This window comes from Dermacentor andersoni, chromosome 8 (genome assembly GCF_023375885.2).
Source record: "Dermacentor andersoni chromosome 8, qqDerAnde1_hic_scaffold, whole genome shotgun sequence".
In the NCBI taxonomy this organism is placed as follows: domain Eukaryota; kingdom Metazoa; phylum Arthropoda; class Arachnida; order Ixodida; family Ixodidae; genus Dermacentor; species Dermacentor andersoni.
This window is the reverse complement of record NC_092821.1, coordinates 100,781,926-100,801,522: the sequence shown is the minus strand read 5'-3', so window position 1 is coordinate 100,801,522 and position 19,597 is coordinate 100,781,926. Positions and strand designations below refer to the sequence as shown.

Here is a 19,597-nt window from a genome sequence, read left to right as displayed (position 1 = left end):
CAGACCACTGCGTACGCATACAGACACACACAGGCACACACACACACACTCAAACGCGCGCGTAAATTCATTAAACCGAGCTTTTTGTGAAGTATAGTTTCTGACTACTAGCGAATACGACGGACGACTTGAATGCATAATGGTTTACGATGAAGATTGCGCATACGTACACGGCGCAATTTGAATCAAGTCTATCTGCATGAGGCGTGCACTAGTTCGTTACCGCGCAGGCGAGGATGCACGAAAGCGAGCTTTGTGGTTCTTCTTTGATGCTGACACATCAAATGGCACATTGAGCGGAAAAAGCGGCGCCTTTCGCAGCTTAACGGCACCTTAATTCCCCTTGACTGCGACACAACGTAGCGTACGCGCTGAGCGGGCGTAGGTACAGAGCTTGCTGGCACCTTGGCACGCTAGGTGTTGCGTGAGATGAGAGGATATTGCTGCTTCACCACGTCGCTCTCGCTCTCGGAAGACTGTGTTATCGGCACGTCCCTTGCCTCCGTAAGCTGTCGCGTGCGTTCGAACTTCGCATCTGTAAGCTCTATAAAGAAAATTAATGTATGAACGGACAGCATAAATTGCAAAGGAAACCAACGACCCCACGCTCAGAAGCCGAGTGTCTTAACCACTAGTCTGAACGAGCGCCTCGTAGATAGGAGGCCTGTGTACTCTACCTCATCACATCAGGCTATTTGCACCGAAAACTTGAAGGCATGACTCATAGGCGCCGACTACGGAGGGCTCCAGGGGCCCCCTCCGGAGTTTTCCGCGGCGGGCTCAGAACCACCCCTCCCCCCCCCCCCTACGGGCGATGCCGAAGCGCCCCTTCCCCAAACACCGAAAGTGGCATTAGCACAGCTTTGTCACCCAAATCATTCGAGGTTTCTTTTGACTTTTCTTGACCTTCTCACTTGAAATTTGACTGGAGCTAATACCTTACTGCATCACTGTTGGCGCTGGCGTGCACGACCTTATTTCTGCAGATCCTGACAGTAGGAAGACACGCGCATAAGAAGCACCAGCGACGCATGCCTCATCCCTATTTTCTCACTGCAATATTGTTTTAAGATCCCACTGTAAACAGCATGCACACACACAATATATTTCAATATACACACAGGGATGTTCATTATAGTTTTGAAAGAGATGGAATTAGCCACATAAGAATTATTTCTAAAGGTATGGATAGCCTGTGTCTGCAGAACGAATGTGTTGATGCATGCTTACCATACTTCGAATTGCTTTACGTGCTTCCTTGACCACGAAAGAAACCCAGTGACTTCAGTGAATTCTATAGCACTCCTGTATCAATGTGCGTGAATGCACGTGAATGCTATGTGTCTCAGTACTGCTTCTACTTCTAGTAAGCAGTGCTAACGACTCATGCAAGAAAGTATTTCTAATAATTGACAATATTTATTAGCAATGGAAAGATCGTCAGTAACATGCAAAGGTTACCAATATATACAAAGGTCCCAATTAACTCTCATGTACCAACATATAAAGAAAGAGCAATGCGTTACTCTCAAAAGAGGTAGTGCGTATTGTTTACAGTAGAGTGAAGTAGCTGCCAGTAATTTTTTTGTTATTGATATTTAATTAGGCAGTTGTAATAATTTATCTAACTCGAGACGTACTATCCTAATTATAAAAGTGTCAATGAGGCATTTGTAGGCACTGTAGGCGCCGGTCCTGTCGTTTGTGTTCTTCTTGGGTCCTGGTCTTCTGCGCCTTACCTTTATTAATTCAGGCGCAGCCAAATGACATCTAACTGCGGTATATTCAGCGACGTAGTAATTGCGTAGTAACTTCTTCCGACTGATAAATAGGCCCCGTGAAATATGAAGAATACCAGGTGATTACGCTCCCACCCGGATCATAAAGCAGCACCCTACAACAGGCTCCGTTTGAGTTATCCAGAACAAAATAAAGGAAATAACTGAAAACATCGGGATCGGCCTTGTGCCTTATGTGTCGCGCCCCGGGCGAAGTAACATGCCGAGCTTGGTGTCAGTTGGAAACAAGGCGTGATATCGTAGATAAAGTGCACCGATTGTTCTTCTTTTGCCACAACATTTATCACCACAAACGCAAATTGACAACAACAGTGCAGAGGTTTAAAGGTGTTTTTTTTTTTTTTTTCGGCCAAGTCGCCATGTGTTTCTCTAACGAGCAGAATGTAAACATCAGCTTTGTCTTGGGATCTGCAAATGACAAGCGGAAGGCCGAAAATATACATATCAGTCATGGAAGCGTGTCGTTAGACCGAACGCATCGACTATCATCAGTAATTATTGTAACCTATGACAAACCGGCAGCTTCAAGGAACAGCGACGGATGACTCCATCTTTGAGTCCTAGTCTACGCACGGATGGTCTAGCATTTATGGCCACAAACCCTCATGGTAGCGTGCGGGACGTGGCCGCCCAGGTACAAATTTCCAAGACATCTGGTGGGAGGATTCTAAATGACGGCCTCTTACCCGTACCATTGTAACCAGCACCAATGCTTAGACGTTAGGGACCCGTACAATCATCTATATTTCTCGAATTGGGTCCTCACAAAGCTGATAAGTCACCGGACATTTTGAGCAAAATCATGTGCACTGATGAAGCCAATTTTCCGAGAAACGCCTAGGTAAATTTGCATAATGCACAATAATAGAGCGACTCCAATCGACATTGGGTAAAGCGCAATCGTCACCACTACCAGTGCTCGGTTAATATGTGGTTCGGAATTTATGCCGGTGATTAATCGATCCCATCTTCTTCGGTCACGCACTGACTGTACAGAGTTATGTGAACGAAATCCTTGAAGGAGTGGTGGATGAGTTTCTCAGCGAAGTCCCGCTGTCACGTCTTCCACTTCTGTGGTATCAGCAACATGGGGTGCTTGCACACAGCAGCAGCCGAGCACGAAACTGGCTGGATGCGACTTTTCATGCGCAAGAGCTTGCAAGGCATGGTCCTGTAAATTGGCCGGCTAGGTCACCTGACCTCTGTTTGCTTGATTTCTTTCTTTAGGGTTATGTGAAAGAGCCTGCTTACTTGACCAAGACGGGCATCAGATTAGTTCGAGGCAAGGATAACGGATGCTGCGTAGAATTTCTGTCTTAGTCATCAAGAAAGACGCTGAAAATCTGAAAAAAAAACAGGCACTGTACTGCGTAGCTGCAAAAGGATAGCTATTCGAAGACGTCTTCTAGGCGGGTGTCCAGCGGAGCTTACGAATTCATTTATAATAAGAGCACACTACAATGTGATGGGGTTTTCTTTCTTTTTGTTGTGCAGACATCCTGATTGCAAATTCGCCTCACTTAGAAGTGGTATATTTACCTTCTTGAACGCATCGGTTTTACCTTTTCTATATACGTTGGTCGCTTGTCGTTATGTTTATTTTGCTTTTACTTTTAGATAAGAACCAGTTTTTGCAGCACGTATACACTTTCATGAAAAATAAGACGTTGAATTGAATTCGGCTTTCGTCAGAAGCAAGCTTAGGTGCGAAATATAGCTTCGCGCGCACTCTTTCCATGCGGTGCTAGCAAAGCCGGAATTTCGAAACATGCTGTGCTTATTACATTGGTTGTCGCGTTTCGTGCGTGCTCAGAGCGGCGCTTCGGCCGCGTCATCAAGGGGAATTTGTTATCAATGTTATCAGTCGGCCTTGAGAGACGGATAATAAGTGTGACGTAAAATGAGCGGAAGGAATAGTTGAGAAGCAGCGAAACCTGCTGTTGGTGCTCCCTCCGTGCCATTATCCAGGTGATGCGCTCTCTCTTGGGGCTATCGACAGGCGAAGCAGTTGCTTTCCATCAGCTTATTTGAGGACGCGGCTTCATGATGCAGGTGGGAGCGTACTTACGTGGTATTTTTCGTGCGTCGTGAAGCTTCTTTGCTAGTCATAAAAAAATTGTACGCAATTTGTACGTCGCTCACAACGCCGCATTTGGATGCCATTTTGGGGTGCCTACAAACGCCTCATTGACACCTTGAATATTACAATACTTCTCGAGTTACATACTTAACTGTAAATACAGAAATAAATATCGATAACGAAAGACTACTGGCGGCTACACCACTGTACTGGAAACAATGTGCACTAGGTGTTCTTGGAGTAACGTAACTGCTCTTCTTTAAAGCCTCGGTGCATGACATTTCGGAACACTGTATAATTCACTCAGTAACCCAAATGGGGCCAGGCCAGATTCACTAGAAGTCAGAATCAACAGCAGTCATGGTCAGTAGCGCTAATACTCGGACTCACAAAAGAGAGAGAGAGGCTGCAGTTTCGCCGCAAAGGTGAAGCAGTGTCAGTGATAGCCAAGTATGCGACAATTACACGAAGGAAGATTACACAACCGAGAGGACTCAGGCTGTGAAGTTTAAATGTCTTCTATCCTACTATCCTACTATGAGGTCTGGTACTATCGGGGACAAAAGTCTCCGGACCGCCGCGCACGGCCGCCGGAGCAGCAGCGAGCGCATCGCCGCGTGCTCTCGCGGTGACGCGCCTGGTGACGAGACCAACGCTGCGCGCATGCGCATCTTTTCTTACCTGCGAGCATGTCGGTTTACTAGCTGGGAGCCGTCGCTGATCGGTTGTCTGGGGCGCGCCGGCAGGGGCCGTCGCTGCAGTGGCACGCTGCTGACTCATCGGCGATTAGCGGCGCGTGTCGCTCGCTGGCCCATACACTTGCACACGCCTATGATAACGCTTGTCGGTTATTTTCGCCACTTTTCCGGCCATGATGAAGCAATAAAGAGACGATCACAAAATGCACAGCACCTTAGCCGATGCGGTATCAAATGGTCGCGCTTGCATTCACTCATACGCGATGTGACTGTTTCACAGCCCGCATAGCCATAAGTTATGCCCGCACAGCTTGTTTCCTATATTCTTATTCGGCCTGCAGCATTACACTGGTTAGTGCTCCTCAGTGCGCTCTCGAGTATACAGCGTCTTGTTTGACCGTTCAAATGTGAAGAGGCCGCATCGTGCGACAGGCACTCTGGATATATCATTGTTTGCGGTGTTGTAATTGTTGCTTTATTTATTTTACACGGCCTTCACACACGCTGCGCTGATAATTGGCAAACACGAGCGTTATTGTAGTCGGGTGCCAGTGCCAGGGCAATCGAGCGAGAAGCGCCTGTCAACTCCGGTGCAGAACGAGTTACCGATGAGTCAGCAGCAGCGTACCACTGCAGCGACGGCCCCTGTCGGCGCGCCCCAGACAACCGATGAGCGGCGGCTCCCAGCTAGTAAACCGACAGGCTCGCAGGTAAGAAAGGAGCGCATGCGCGCAGCGTCGGTCCGTAGACATTTGTCCCCGATAGTACATACTCGTATAACGACGTCACTTGAGCGTTAAATTCAACGACGCCACACGAAGCTTCTTCAAGTGCACTATATATATATATATATATATATATATATATATATATATATATATATATATATATATATATATATATATATATAGACATGGGCTTCGGAAAGCTAATTGTACCCCACTTCACCCCCCCCCCCCCCGCTGCAGAATGAAAACTCTCCGCCCATGGCACCACTTTCGTCATACCGGGCTTGGCATCGCAAATTTCAGCCCAAGCAGCGTGATGTAAGAAAGTAGAGTTCACAGGTCTGCCATCTCGGAGGTATTGCGCACGCTCAGTTTCGCCCTCCGTCACCCCCAGTTGGCTGCCACCTGCCTGCCTTGGTGGCCACTCCTCTGCTTCCTCGGTCAGGACGTCGGTCTCATGCGGCGTTTGCCCCGCAGACTGCTGCTGCTTGCTGGCTCGGGCAGCATGCATCGCTTCGGAGTCTGTAGCATTTACATCATCGGCAACCGCAACCGGGGCATTATCCAAACGTGGTGATATGCGCCAATACATTGCAGGCGAAGAAAGGGAATTAAAGAACGCAGAAAAATAGGCGAAGTGGCTGAGGCGCATCGGGGCGATGGCTTCTCCCCTCACACGACACCTGGCACGCTATGAGGGCAAGAAGTTCCGTTTCGCCCGCTCTTCTCCGTCGAGGCTCACATTTGCCGGCCGAATTCATCATCAGGTAACGTCTTCAGCTGTAGAAAAACGCGCGCATGCGCACTACCCCTGCGTTGGAATTCCATGCGCTTGAAATACTCGACCACGTTGTACGGCAGCAATGAAGAAAGTGTAAAAGAAAAACATAATCTGTGGTAATTTAATAGCAACACTCGATAATATAACCTGCCGCAAAACTCGAAAACACTACTCCAGCGCAAAACTGGAAGGACCACTGAGTGGTGTTCATTTAGACAATAGTGCTTTCTCATTCACAACCCCTAAGTTCTTAGGTTTCCTCGCATGATTATGCCAGTTCCCTAGGCAAAGCTGGTGCCGCCACTGCCGATGATGCGCTGCGGCAATTGCAATCTGATTGTGGTTTAGTATAACCCAGTGGTGCACGCGGCATGCGTCTTCTGCTGTGATTGGTTGCCCTAATCTGCATCAAAACGGCAATGTCGCAGCCATGGCCACGAAACTCGGCGATGTGCGCAAAGAAAAGCCAAGGTCGATTCAAATAGGTCGCGAAGCTTAGGGCGAAAAGCGGTTCAGTACAGATTGTCACCGACATCAGCATGGGGGGTTATGGGAGCAGCGATTGAAGCTTGACTATGTTTGGAGGGAACAAACATTGGGAAAGAAAAACGCGTTTTTTAATTCAAACGAGACACAGTTAGATTCATTCAACGAAAATAAGATTCCTAGACAATTTTATACATTCGTGACGAGTTAAATAAATACAAGTGTAATTTTATTACTATTAATAATTGCATTTCTTTTCTGCGCCCATCGCTACAGGGGGCGTTGATGCCACTATCACTCGCAATGCAATGCACGTCTTGAAATGGGCAGAAAGGCGCACTCGTTTCACCTGTTCAAATACGCCCCCCTCACAGTTTGCGCTTTCTTGCTTGTCGAAGTTTGTCTGAATTTGGTGACGCGGGTAGCTTCATTGCTTCTTAATCTGTTCAGTCAAAAGTAGTGAGTTACGACCGCCAGATAATTGCGTAGTTGTTCTCGTGCGACTGCGCTGGCCGACGGGCTTGGCATCCAACAATAGGATGAGCACTCTACACCTAAAGCTTTCGTCGGCCTCCAAAGAAAGTATGTTCTGTGCAGGGATGCGATTTTGACAACCGTACGGCTGGCCTTTGCCTGCATCGCTTTCCACGCTTAAAACTCGAAACGCCCATCAAGTCGAATGGCGGGGCATTTGAATATATAGCTCCAAAGGAAGAACAACAAAACAAACTTCGCGCCTTCGAAAACAAAATGACGTCACTTCTGCTTTTAACGGACATGGCGTCACATCATTTTTTCTTCCGCCGGAAGTGTTCCCACCATATACAGATAACGCTAAGCCCCATGGACCGCCGATGGACCGCCATGTTTTGAACGTATGGGCTCCTACACTCTTAGGCAAAGTTACACCAGCTCTCCATGCCGCTATGATGTACGTCATTGAAGAGCCAACAGAGAAATGGGTCGTATTTTGTGACTCTAAGGCAGCCCTTCACAGCATCAAGTCTGCATTACGATTATTGTTGTGTGGCAGAAGGGGCAAGCCAAAGGGTGTAACTTTGCCTAAGAGTGTATGGAAGCTTCTCTACCAGGTATATTTACCTTGAAAACAGTTTGAAGTTAGTTGTATTGAGTCAGTTAGGAGGCAAACAGATTTTGTTTACCGTTGCTTAGACGCAGATGTTTAACATACAGCTACTCTTTCAGTTATTTTCTCGACGGCGCCACATCGAATCTTTGAATATTGTGCGCTGCTTCAAGAACTCCCATTGTCACCTCTCAGATTCCTTTCTTTTACTGCCTGCTCGCGAAACATCAACTAGAACTTACCATGCCTCAAACATCAGACAAATCTATACATTCACTAATGCTTTTATAAACAGCCGTTTCGCCTGCATGATTGCACACTGAAATTTGGTTGCTGAAGCCCTATTATTGCCTCTGGCGCAGAGCTCTTTAGCTTTTTGTATTCGTGTGTTCCTGTTTACTACAGTATTTTTAGTGCACCCATGCCTACTACATCCCTTATAGGTGGCAGTACGTATAAACAAATCAGTAAGCAAATAAGCAAATAGATAAATAAGTAAATACATTTTCTTCCTGTAGTGATTTCTTTGTCGCACAATATATTCTTCGGACTGGCGGCCCGTGTGAAAACTGTTTTTCTAAGTTGCATGAAAACATTTGTTCTTTAGAAATACGCTCTTCATGTGTCCACATAGAGCTCTAATGCTTTAGTTTTATGGGAAATTGCATTTTATAATCCGTAATTTGTCACTTTATATGGTTATTAACTTTAAACAGAAGTTGTGTCATAGGGAAGCAAAAAAAAAGCTAAATTTGTTTCTCATTTTCGCAGTGTTCCACTGCAATACAGATAATGCTTTCACGTACCGCAGTTTTCTTCCCGGACGCATTTTTTGTCTTTGTTTCGGTAGAAATTCTCACTGCACCCGCATCTTACATTTTTTTTCCTTGTACATATCCAGTCATCAAGGTCTACATCTGGGCAGTACAGCTGAGGCACCAGCGCTGAACCGCTACAAAACGTTGACTCCTGATTTTCCCCGCACGCTGAAAAAAAGATAAAACATCAACAAAAGATTTCTTGCAAAAAAACAGGTAAGGCTTCCAAACATCATAAATAAGTCGCCTGGAATACACCGTCTCTCTTGAACGAAGCAACGTCACTGTTTAGGGGCAAATCATTATACGCCACTACTATGGTCAGGAGGAACGAAATGAGACAATAATTGATGAAGTACTTGTTGAAATTTTTGACAGCCCATACTTAGCCACCTAATAATTAAAGCGATTACCAATCTTCGTGAGCTCTGCCACCGATCATGTAGCTAAAGACGGGCACTTTCAGATAGCTATAGGCTTCGCGAAATGCTACCACTAAGACTCATCTCGCCAGTGGCAGTAAGTGTAAACGATGTACATATGAGCAGCCGTGGTATAGCGGGCTTCTTGAAAGGCGTGGTTCACGTCCTTGTTTTGGTTTCGCTTTCTGTTTTGGTTACTGGGCGCGTTGAGAAGTCCTTTGTGACGAAACTCTTTAAGAAATATCGCCGTATAATGGTTCTTTGGGCTGATCAGGTTATTGTAATTGGACCTTTCGTTACGCGAAATTATTCCTTGATAACCTGCTAATTTTGGGCTTCCATTTGTAATAGTTTGTATTATTTCGACGGGAATTGCATGTATTATTTAGTGAAACAGAGGGAGCAGAAATTCGCAATACTACAATCTTTCTTCCCTCACAAGCAATATTTTGTATCTGTAAGTCTATTTACGAAAGTGCCGTGAAAATGGCGTAATAATTGCAAAACTCAAGTTATTTTGGAAATTCCTTTATGAAAGTGGTTTAAATACAGCAACAAAGATCAGCTATACTGGCGTTGTATATCGGTGTTTATATGTATTATACGAAAACAATGAATATACAAAAGAGAGAAATAACTGCTGTTGCTTTTAATGAAATAATTGGCACAAATAATGTTCTACAAAAAATACATGTCATTCTGTACATCATTAATGGCAGGCAACCAAAGCCGGAAATATAAAGAGCATGTGACAGTAGCCACAGATTAAAAGCTGTACTGTTATGTACCGCTGAATTACCTTTCGTGCTTGCTCTGTCTCATATGTGTGATTTTTTGTATGTTAATTGCTGTCTTGATGAACAATCACCGTGTTGTTGAGCATTTTTACTCGTGCTTGCACAAAAAACTGACGGGGGATTCGTAATAAATAAATACTGCTCAAGCGAATAGCATGTAGGAACTCTCGTATAATTTGATTTCGTCCTGTATTTTTGTATATGTTGGATTAAATGCCACAAAGATATAGCTGTCGAAGTAATAATGATTGCGCAGTACCGCCTGCGACAATTCAAACTCATCCTTGTAAGCAGTAACATCGTATCTTACCTCAAGATGTTTTCAGTATTCCGTAGCGTGCCCTGTGGCCGCCGCTTTTGTTTCACACGCTTTCTCACAAATAACTAAACGAAAAAGCGAATTACGCCTACCACTTGTTCGAGTAAAACAAGAAATTGTTTACGAAGACGTAAGCAGTGAGCCTACAGCTGAATTGGCGCCGCTATAGAATGAGTTCCCTTCGGCTCGCAACCACCGTTTTGTGGAATTCATATTCGCAAGGGCATAATTAGCTCATTGATGGTTCTTTTTATTTCATATTTGAAATAGAATGGTGAAGCAGAAATTTGTGATGGTAGGTGTATGCTGCAGTACATTCTTCTGCATAAGCAGCAACCGTAGTAGTAGGCAATTTACCAGTGCAGTGCCATCATTTGCGGGGTCAGGAATCTAGCCCTTGTGTCTGGTGCGTAATTATGCACTTTTCGGTGTGCTTTTTTATTATATAATTGATTTTATGACGCAATTCATCCACCAAAAAAGGTCACATATTTTTTTTTTTTCCTACTCAACAGAGCCGAACATGGAACACGGGTTCCTGAAGCACAAACGCCCGACATCGCGCTGCACAACAAAATTCCGCCGGCAGCGAGGAAACAATTCACAGCGTTTACATGCACCGGCGGCCAACGAATCTAAGAGGGCACGACAGACTTCGCTGCGGCGCCGCTATGTGGCGGATCATGTCCAGAGAGTACCGCCAGAGAGAACCCAGGGTGCCGCAAGCGGCTCATTCACATGAAATACGCCGGAACTAGGGAAATTTCGTTCAGTTTCCTTTTTTGAGTTACCATGTGACGTATTCACGTTAAAGGATTCGAAGTTCCGGCTTCAACATAAGCCATGATGCACAACTAAAGAAAACACAACAAAAAAGAAGCACACCCTGAGGCTCTCGCTTCGCCTCGGCACTTCGAAAGGAGTGCGGTTATGTATCAAAGTTATCTCGAAGACTGCCAGCTATTTCCTCGACTGGCATTGAATCGACGGTTTTGCTAGACACATGGCCAGGCAGCTCGTCGGCATTCCGGAATGATGCCTAGCCAAGATATGGGTCCCCGTGAAGTTTCCTTTGAATACGTTTTTCTTGAGCGGTCGTTTTTTTTTTTATTTCTGCACCACGACAGGGCGCGCCGACCGCTGATAGCATAGTGTGCACTGTGTTGTCCCGCTTAGTTTGCGTTGAGGCGAGATCCAGCACAAAGCTTTATTCGCTCGCCGCTGCTACTGCACTCGCTCACGCCAGCGTTTTCGACAGCGAGTTTTCCCGGTCATCGAATGTTCATGTTTGCTTGTGCGCACGTGACAGCGGGCCTGCTAATATTTTGGGAGTATCGGCATTCTAGCTAACCAATATGCTGTTTACAAAAACAGATTCGATAGCTATTGCAAGTTAGGAAAGTATTAGGTTACTCTAGTTACGGGAAGTTGCTCACCGAATTCGGGAATCACGCAGAAGGCTTGATAATTCTTTGGGAACGAGTAGTTGGAAGTGTATGTGCCTGCAACACAGTTTGCTGACCGGGAACTGGCCTTAGCAGTGGGTGAACGTTGATGTGCTTGGTTCAGCTACGTCATGATGATGGCTCAGCAACGCTCTGTTCGGCAGCTTTCGTTCGTACATAATTCAATTTCTGAAGGAGATGCCTCTGGTGATTCTTTTTATGGCGTATCCACGAGGTTCTAGACCTACGCTGACTCGTGTGGATTATTGCCAGTTTCGATTGCGGCGAAGCCACACACGCTGACCTGCGATTACCGGCGGGAGATGTCTCGTGTGGCAGCCACCATGCTTGAGAGGTTCCTTTTGTCATTGCTGGGTAACGTATGGTGAGGCGCGGTTCGGAAGCTTGGTTTGAGGAGGCTGGGCAGGCTACGTAGGAATGTGCAGAAGTTACTACCCATGAGAAGCGCAGCTAAAGATCGTTCTCAGTTGGCATCGAACGATGCCAACTGAAGGCAGCACCACTGCGAGGTCCTTGCCTTCATTTGCTGTGCTTTCTTCATTGAATTGGATGTTTGGATGGTGATTTTGATTGACAATTCTCGTTTCACAGAACTTCTGTGTTTTAACTTGTCATTGCTTTTCCTCGATATCAGGCGATCTCTTGAGGTGTGAGTTCATGATCCGTGTACGGGGTTATAGTTAAACCTAACTCGAGCATGTCTTTGTTGAACGTAAGGTTGTTAGCACGTGTCACTGTAAGCATATTCCTGAGGTCGGCTGCGCGCTATTGGATGTTTTGTGACACCACTGGAGCGTCGTAGAAGTAGGACTTGATGTTGAGTTGTCGTTCGAAGGCCCTGCCAATAGCTTTCTAGAAGAGCTCAGGCGCTATTGCGAGACCAAATGAAACACCAAGAAATCGATATCCTCCCTAGAGCTTCGTGAGCGCACGCAAACGCGAACTTTCTTCATCCAGGACCAGCTCATAAAAAGCTCTCTTCACGTGAAGAATAGAGAAAAGAATTTTCACCGCTCAGGGTCGGTAAGAGGCGTGCCGCTTGTAGTAGCTGGTAATGCTGTTTTTTTACACCGTTCTTCATGTTCCGGGTGTCTATGCACAGTCGAACGCCGTCGTGTGTTTTTGTTGATGACAACAATCGGATAGATCCGCCTGGAAGGTTCGGTGACTTCCCTGATGATTCCATTTTTTTTTTTGGCATTTGTTGGAGTTCTGCCTTCACTTTGTGCTCTAATGCGGTGGGTACATGCCATGGAGCTGACACCATCGCAGTTACTCGTTTTAGCTGTACGGAATACACTACAGGCAGTTTTCTGGTTCCTTGCAGTTCACCAGGAAAATTGTCCACGCACGTTTTGAAATCTTTGCGTTTCAGTGCACGCAGCTGCAGTCGTTTGCTGCGTGTGTCTTCTCAGAAGATTCAAGGTTTTACATCTGTTGGCGCCCAAACTCGGTTTGGGTAGTTGGCTAACGACAAGGAACCTTAGCATGCACTCCTTTCCTTCACCACCACTCCGCCGTTGTTACCTTGAATGCAGGTTGCGATGGGCGCGTGCTGAGCAAATTCTTGGGAAAATAATGTTATGTTGCAGAATTCACATATAAAAGTTTTTTTACAATATTTACGAAAGAGAGAACAATGCATAAACAAGACGGCTATCGAGACCGATTCCACCTCTACACGTCAAATTGTCTTCTTCTGAATGGTGTCACTCTTGGTTGTGCCGTAACAATTCTTAGGCCAGAGCCACTGTCCAGCTTGATGCTGACGTCGCGCCCATTTTCTCTGACTGCTTATACCCAGTGCGAATTATTTATGCTGTTGCGCTGTAGACTTTCCGCGGAAAAATCTTGTTGGTGATGATGCTGTGGATCGTCGGGGAGACTTATGCGCTGGTGGGAGGTGATGCTTCCTCCTTGGCCTTTCCTAGACATGCTGGCTCAATGTACGAATTTTCTACAGTTGCAGGTATAGGCTCGGGCATTGGCGCAGTCAGTACGTTGTCCAATAGCGTGAAAAGTTCTGTCGTGCCTCCACTGGTGGTTTTAGTTCCTATATCTTGTGAAAGCCTGTTTTGAAAATGCCGTTTACAATGTTCTAGCAGTACTCTCTGATTGTCTTGATCTTCTTCTTTAAATAAACGTGTGACCAGGAACACGTTTAATTAATTTTAGACCTTGGTCTGTATTGGTACGCCAAGCATGTCTGCTATTGTTAAGAACCAAAGGGAAACAGGCTTGTCATTTATTTCGATACGGCGCATTTGAAGCCTCTGAAAAGAGCGATGATTTCTTAACGTGCTTGTGAAGTATCGTTAACACCGATGGGCCGGTACCTTTTTCTACGAGGCATGCATGCAGTCTTGAGAATTCAGGGTATGCTTGCACCCTTTTTCCACGACAGCGGAAGATCTGCTAAAGTTTTCCGGGAGCGCTCCCGTAGCCTAAAATATTGACGCATGCACCCGCATTCAAAGGCCAGTGGTCTTTCCCTACGTGCTCACAGTTTCGCGAAATTCCCATACAATAGGTGGAAAGGCTGACGTCGGCGGCGCATTCATTCTCAGCGCCTGTGCAGTTGCACCCACTGACGTCTGCAATCAAGCACAAGCAACCGTGTGTCACCTGCACAGAGCGGGTTGTATATTCGATTCCACTGACGTGTGATAAGCTTTGGTCAGACAGCTAGCTCTCTCAACATAAGGCTCACAGAGCATAACTTCCACTGCTCTAGAAAACATACCGGTCACATTGCCTTCCATTGCAGGGATTGAGAGGTGCATAAGTGGTGTGCAGAGAAAGAAACATGAAAGAAACAAAATAGTGAAGTGGTTTAGAATGGAAACTGGAAAAAAACTGCGTAAGGTTCCCCTCGTTCGCCCTTTGCGACAAAAAAAAAAAGGTTTTATGTATCTGAACGCAGCACTGTCAGATTGTGCTTATCACTTGCTTTGTTCCTCCTTTTGTCCAGTTTTTCTTCTTTATGCAGCATGCAGACTTCCGAATTCTGAAGTTTGCTGCAGTATGATTAATGTTAGCTCGTATCAGCGGTGAAAAATCTCTGTCGTTCTCATCTCACAAGTGATCCACGTATGTGTTGGAACGCGTACTTATGTAAGCTTATCCAGCAATAAACCGACAGTTGCAGTACAGCACGCGTGTTTGTTCTCTCCGTGTCACGTCTTTGTGTGGAAGTGCGCTGCCATATTACATTATGAGTACCCAACTAGCCCACCAGTACGCCCTAAGCTAGCCCTATCAGTGCCTTCCCTGCTTGTTTCCTTTGGGAATACTCTAAAGGCATTTTCCTTGTCTAGACTGCTGTCTCGTTCATACTTCCATCCACATTGCATCTAAGCGCTTCTGGAAGGCGATCTACAGGTCCCCATGTGTGCCAGATGCTTTGGATGCCGTTATTATATGCTGAGTGGTCTCCGGATTTTCCGGCTGCCGCAAACACATGCGTCATTTTGTTTATACCAGTCGGAGCTTCAAGGAAGGAACTAAGATATGTATGAAGCTTGTATTGCAGCCGGACTCCACTTCCGTGCTTGTCTTGGAATACTCGGCGACATCTATGGGCGCTGCTGCGAAAGCTGGGGTGGCGTCTGATATGCATCGCGCGCCGGTGCGTGCGAATGCTGAGAAACGTGTCATGCGGGAGCCCCCCTTCTCTTGTGCGCTTCATGATGATGATAATTTATTGGCATCCCCTTTAAAAAGGGGCACTTAACACAGAGTCAGCTAGCCTGCGCGTCTTAATAGGGTATGGCATAATTTTTTTCCATTCTATCATTTCTGTGTACATCTTCTTAATCTGTTTTTACTTCTTCAACACTTATCTACTTTGTACCGCTACCTAAGCCCTTTAACTATCCGGTGGTATCAACATTCTGCCTACATTTTTTTTCTACCAGTACTCCAAACGTGTCTTATCGCGACGATGACTGGTTGATCCCTACTTCCAGTTTAAATGCAAGCACTTCTGGAAGGAGTATGTTGCCTACGAGTCTCACTAGGTGAATACTTTCGTGTTCCATTAAGATGTGCAGAGTTCATGCCTGATTTTGCTACCGCAGACACATGCCTCATGCTGCTCCGATTATTTACTCCGGTGTGTTTTTGTGCTCAGGCAACCTGCTCGACCCTTAGATAGCACGGCTATGTGAATCCTTTGCCTTATCGTGCAGATTTTCCCTTTCGATTTCTCTCATCTGATTCTTGTAAATACCCTTCATATTTGTAATGTTTCCATTATTTGCATCCAATTCAGTGCCATGGTTTGCCTCTCTCTATTTTGATGAGTCCTCGTTTTTAATTTACATTTCCCATTACGCTACACTTGGTTGCCAACTTTCTTGTCCTCTTGCTACATTCTTCACCTCTTCATCTGGCACCGTACACTGCGAATTCCACGTAGGAGATAATAACTGGGCCCCAAGTGACCATGGTGCAATGCTACCCCCGTTTTCAATGTACCGAACAAGTTTTTCGCAAATAATAAAACATGCTGGGCGAAAATTGAAAAAGGAGAGGTGACCGACGGGCTTTAGAAACCAGCCACAAGACAGAAGCTCCATGATTATTTTGTGGAAAACTGGTAATATTGTGGAAAAATTTTGTTCCCGCCTATTTAAATTACGAAAATGTCTAGCTGAGTTTCGAGACACAAGAGATATTGCGATAAAATTAGCAAGGCTACTATAATAAACGTTTCTATAATGTTTTTTTTTTTTGCTGAGTAGCTTGGCTAACGTTAGCTAGGATACAAAGTAAGTGAGTCTCAGGACCCCTGGTATACCTATGCCGTGCATCGTTTCATGCTCTATAACAGGCATAAGGAAGGACAGATGGAAGCACAAACTTTTGAGGAAATGTCCGCTCGAATGCTTACGCATATAATACTTTTCAAGCAATATAGTCAGTGGGCATTCTATGGCTACAAAGTATTTCGCAAATCCGGGGGAATATGAACAGGCGTCTACAAATCCACACATGGGGAGAGAGGGGCAAGAGTTGGAAATCCCAAAAAAGCGCGAAATTTTCCACAGTCAATAGGTAAACGCAAAGCTTTGGCAGAGGCCCAGATTTCGTGAACAATAAATTGACACTTCTCATATAGCAGAATGTCGCACGAAGATACAAAGGCGACTTTCCTTGTCATGATACTTGCTCCACCTCGCCCAATTCCGCAGAGCTGAATTACCATATTGACAGTCCTTCTGGTTCGAGCTCTCGAATAATCCGGGATCGCGCTGCGATATGCGAGACTTCTGGTTAGCTCAGATGATAGGGCAACGACCTCGAAAAGGCATTCGACATGGTAGGAAACCTAGGACCAGGACGAATTTTGCGTAGTCTGTGAAAGCGCTTCTGTGAGAAACCAGTGGGTTTCATTTAAGGCTTCGCAATAAAATCTCGGGTAAATAACAATTTTCCTTTTAATGATACGGGCTCCGCCTTGCTGTATTCCGCAGACTTGATTTGTTGATATATTTTAGGCATGAAAAGCAGGTGCTCATAGGTGCTCATAGAAGCGCTTCATTTGTACCCTGCACGTATGCGAAAACCAGCTGACTTACATCCCATGGCGGAATGCAACATCCACGCAAACAGCAGAATATCGCCCGTTAGCCTTATTGCAAGCGTTTGTCGGCTTCACGGTAGAGCTCTGAAAAAAGACATCAGTTCAGCTTTTGAACGAATGAGTATGATGATGAAGTGTTATGTGAAGCTGGAAAATATTCGAGATAGCAATGAGTGCAAAGCACACACAACCGTTCCTATAACGAAATCGCCGACACCGCCATGTCTCGTGCACTTTGCTGCTTAGTCGCTTCAGGCATAGATAACGGAATAAATTTCAAGGCTCCACCATGCCTACATTTGCTTCATAATTACAGTAATAAATATCGTTTACATGGCTTCTAATGTGATTGAAAAGCCGTATTGTTGGTTAGAATACAAATTCTGTGTAAAAGTGTCAAAAGTGAACTCGAATCATAATCAAAGGAATTATATATATATATATATATATATATATATATATATATATATATATATATATATATATATATATATATATACTAGCTCGCAATATCAACACTATGCCAATTTGCAAGGCAAATGGTAGTAGGTTATGTTGCCCATCCTTTATTGCAGGTGATGCGAATGAAATGCCAAGTTATCGACTCAACTATGTAGGATAAATAGACAATTTGTTATTTTTTCCACAACGTGAACGCGTAAATTCCATGGAATATGGCTTCTTTCCAAATATAAGTACGGAAACAGCCTTACTGACAGAAAGCTTAATTTTTAACGGATTCCATACATGAAAACGTATGCTTTCTTTGTGTTCTTGACTTTGTCAAAGGCTTTCGATTGCCTTCACCCAATGAAAAGTTAGACTGACAGGCATAAACCAATCATAACGTTAGAGTTATTTAACATCCATGGGATTGCACTTCTGTTCAAACCTTATTTGCAGGGTTGGCAGTGGTATGTTTATACACAATTCTTCACTTCAGCACCTCATGCTGCAACACAAAAGTTCTTGTTTATTTGTAACTCATACACTATACCGTGTGCTTCTTTTTATACGCAACATTTGATTTTGAATGTTATTATGATAAGTGGGGTCCAGTCGGCCATAATATGTGATACGAAATGCAGTGACGCTGCACCTAACCGTTTCTGAAAGATGTACGTGGCATTACTAGCTACAGGTTTTCTTAACTTGAAAGACGAGACATTTCTCTTTTTGTCAAAATGTGAAGATTCGTTTGTCGAAAGTGGTGCTAGTCTTGAGATTTCCGCTACTTCACCTCAGCATCATGCTCTCGTACAAAACATATGCCCTATTGTAAGCAGTTAAGAATTTAATGAGCATAATTGAGACAATTAGCACAAATATTATAAAAATGTTTGTACCGGCTTATATTCTCCTTGCTACGTAGTTTTAACTATAGAAATGGCAGAGGCCTACTTAGAGTTTCTTCTAAAATAAACTCTTCCTCAAAATAAAACAGCAACTATCTCATCATATTTTCAAATTTCTTTGTGTAAATCAGAATTGAAATTATTTCATTCCAATATTGCCATAGCCTAACTATCGAGAAGGCATCGCACCTACTTATTTTTAGCATTTCATCTTGCAGAACCAATTAAAATGTATTCAAGATCAACATGATGCATCATAATATATGCTAACGAGTAAAATTGTAAGTCATAAAGAAGATTAGTGTACATGTTATGCAGCCTAGACAAGACATGACGTCTGAAAATGTGATATACTTCCAACAGTTACCATTGTACCATGAGGTCTGAGAAAGTGACATACTTCGAGCAGTTAGCACTGGTAATGAATTCTCGCCTAAAAATTTTGGGTTAACAGTAAGGTACGTACGATAAATTTCGATAAATCATTGGCGGCTTTTGTTCAGACACACCTGTCAGTACTAGAGAATACACGGCGTCATACACTCACACTTGCTGATGTTGACCGCCAGAGCATTTCACAAAGATTCGTAATGGTAGCTGCTAAGAAGCTAATATACGTTTGGCCTCAGTACATTAAGACATCAAGGTTGACATTTTTGTCAGCTGCCATAATTTATTGTTCACTCTGCAATGAACGTATGTTATAACAAAACAGTATAACAGCGAGAATCCGCTCAATCAATCTCATCAAAAATGTCACTCTAGACACCTTTTACTAGGAGCGTTAGTCCAATTAAACCATCATAGACGCACTTTAATATAACAAATTGAGAGCAATACCTATCATCTTAATGAGTTGTTTTGAAAATTATATTATTGAAAGGTCAGCTGAGTATATATTCATCATTATCATCATCATCATCGTTATCAGCCTGGTTACGCCCACTGCAGAGCAAAGGCATCTCCCATACTTCTCCAACTACCCCGGCCGTGTACTAATTGTGGCCATGTCGTCCCTGCAAACGTCTTAAGCTCATCCGCCCACCTAACCTTCTGCCGCCCCCTGCTACGCTTTCCTTGGAATCCAGTTCGTAACCCTTAATGACCATCGGTTATCTTCCCTCCTCGTTACATGTCCTACCCATGCCCATTTCTTTTTCTTGATTTCAACTAA

At 44.5% G+C, this 19,597-nt stretch overlaps 1 long non-coding RNA gene across 1 annotated transcript in view; it reads right to left on the bottom strand.

Moving 5' to 3' along the window:
* Nucleotides 1-17,146, bottom strand: part of LOC129384186 (uncharacterized) — a 40,631-nt gene extending 23,485 nt beyond the window's left edge. Inside the window, exons 1-2 of the long non-coding RNA XR_011889919.1 lie at nucleotides 17,064-17,146; nucleotides 8,466-8,645 (exon numbers count right to left, since the gene is read on the bottom strand). This is a non-coding gene — a long non-coding RNA (uncharacterized lncRNA). The remainder of the gene's footprint in view (nucleotides 1-8,465; nucleotides 8,646-17,063) is intronic.
* Nucleotides 17,147-19,597: the final 2,451 nt, after the last annotated feature.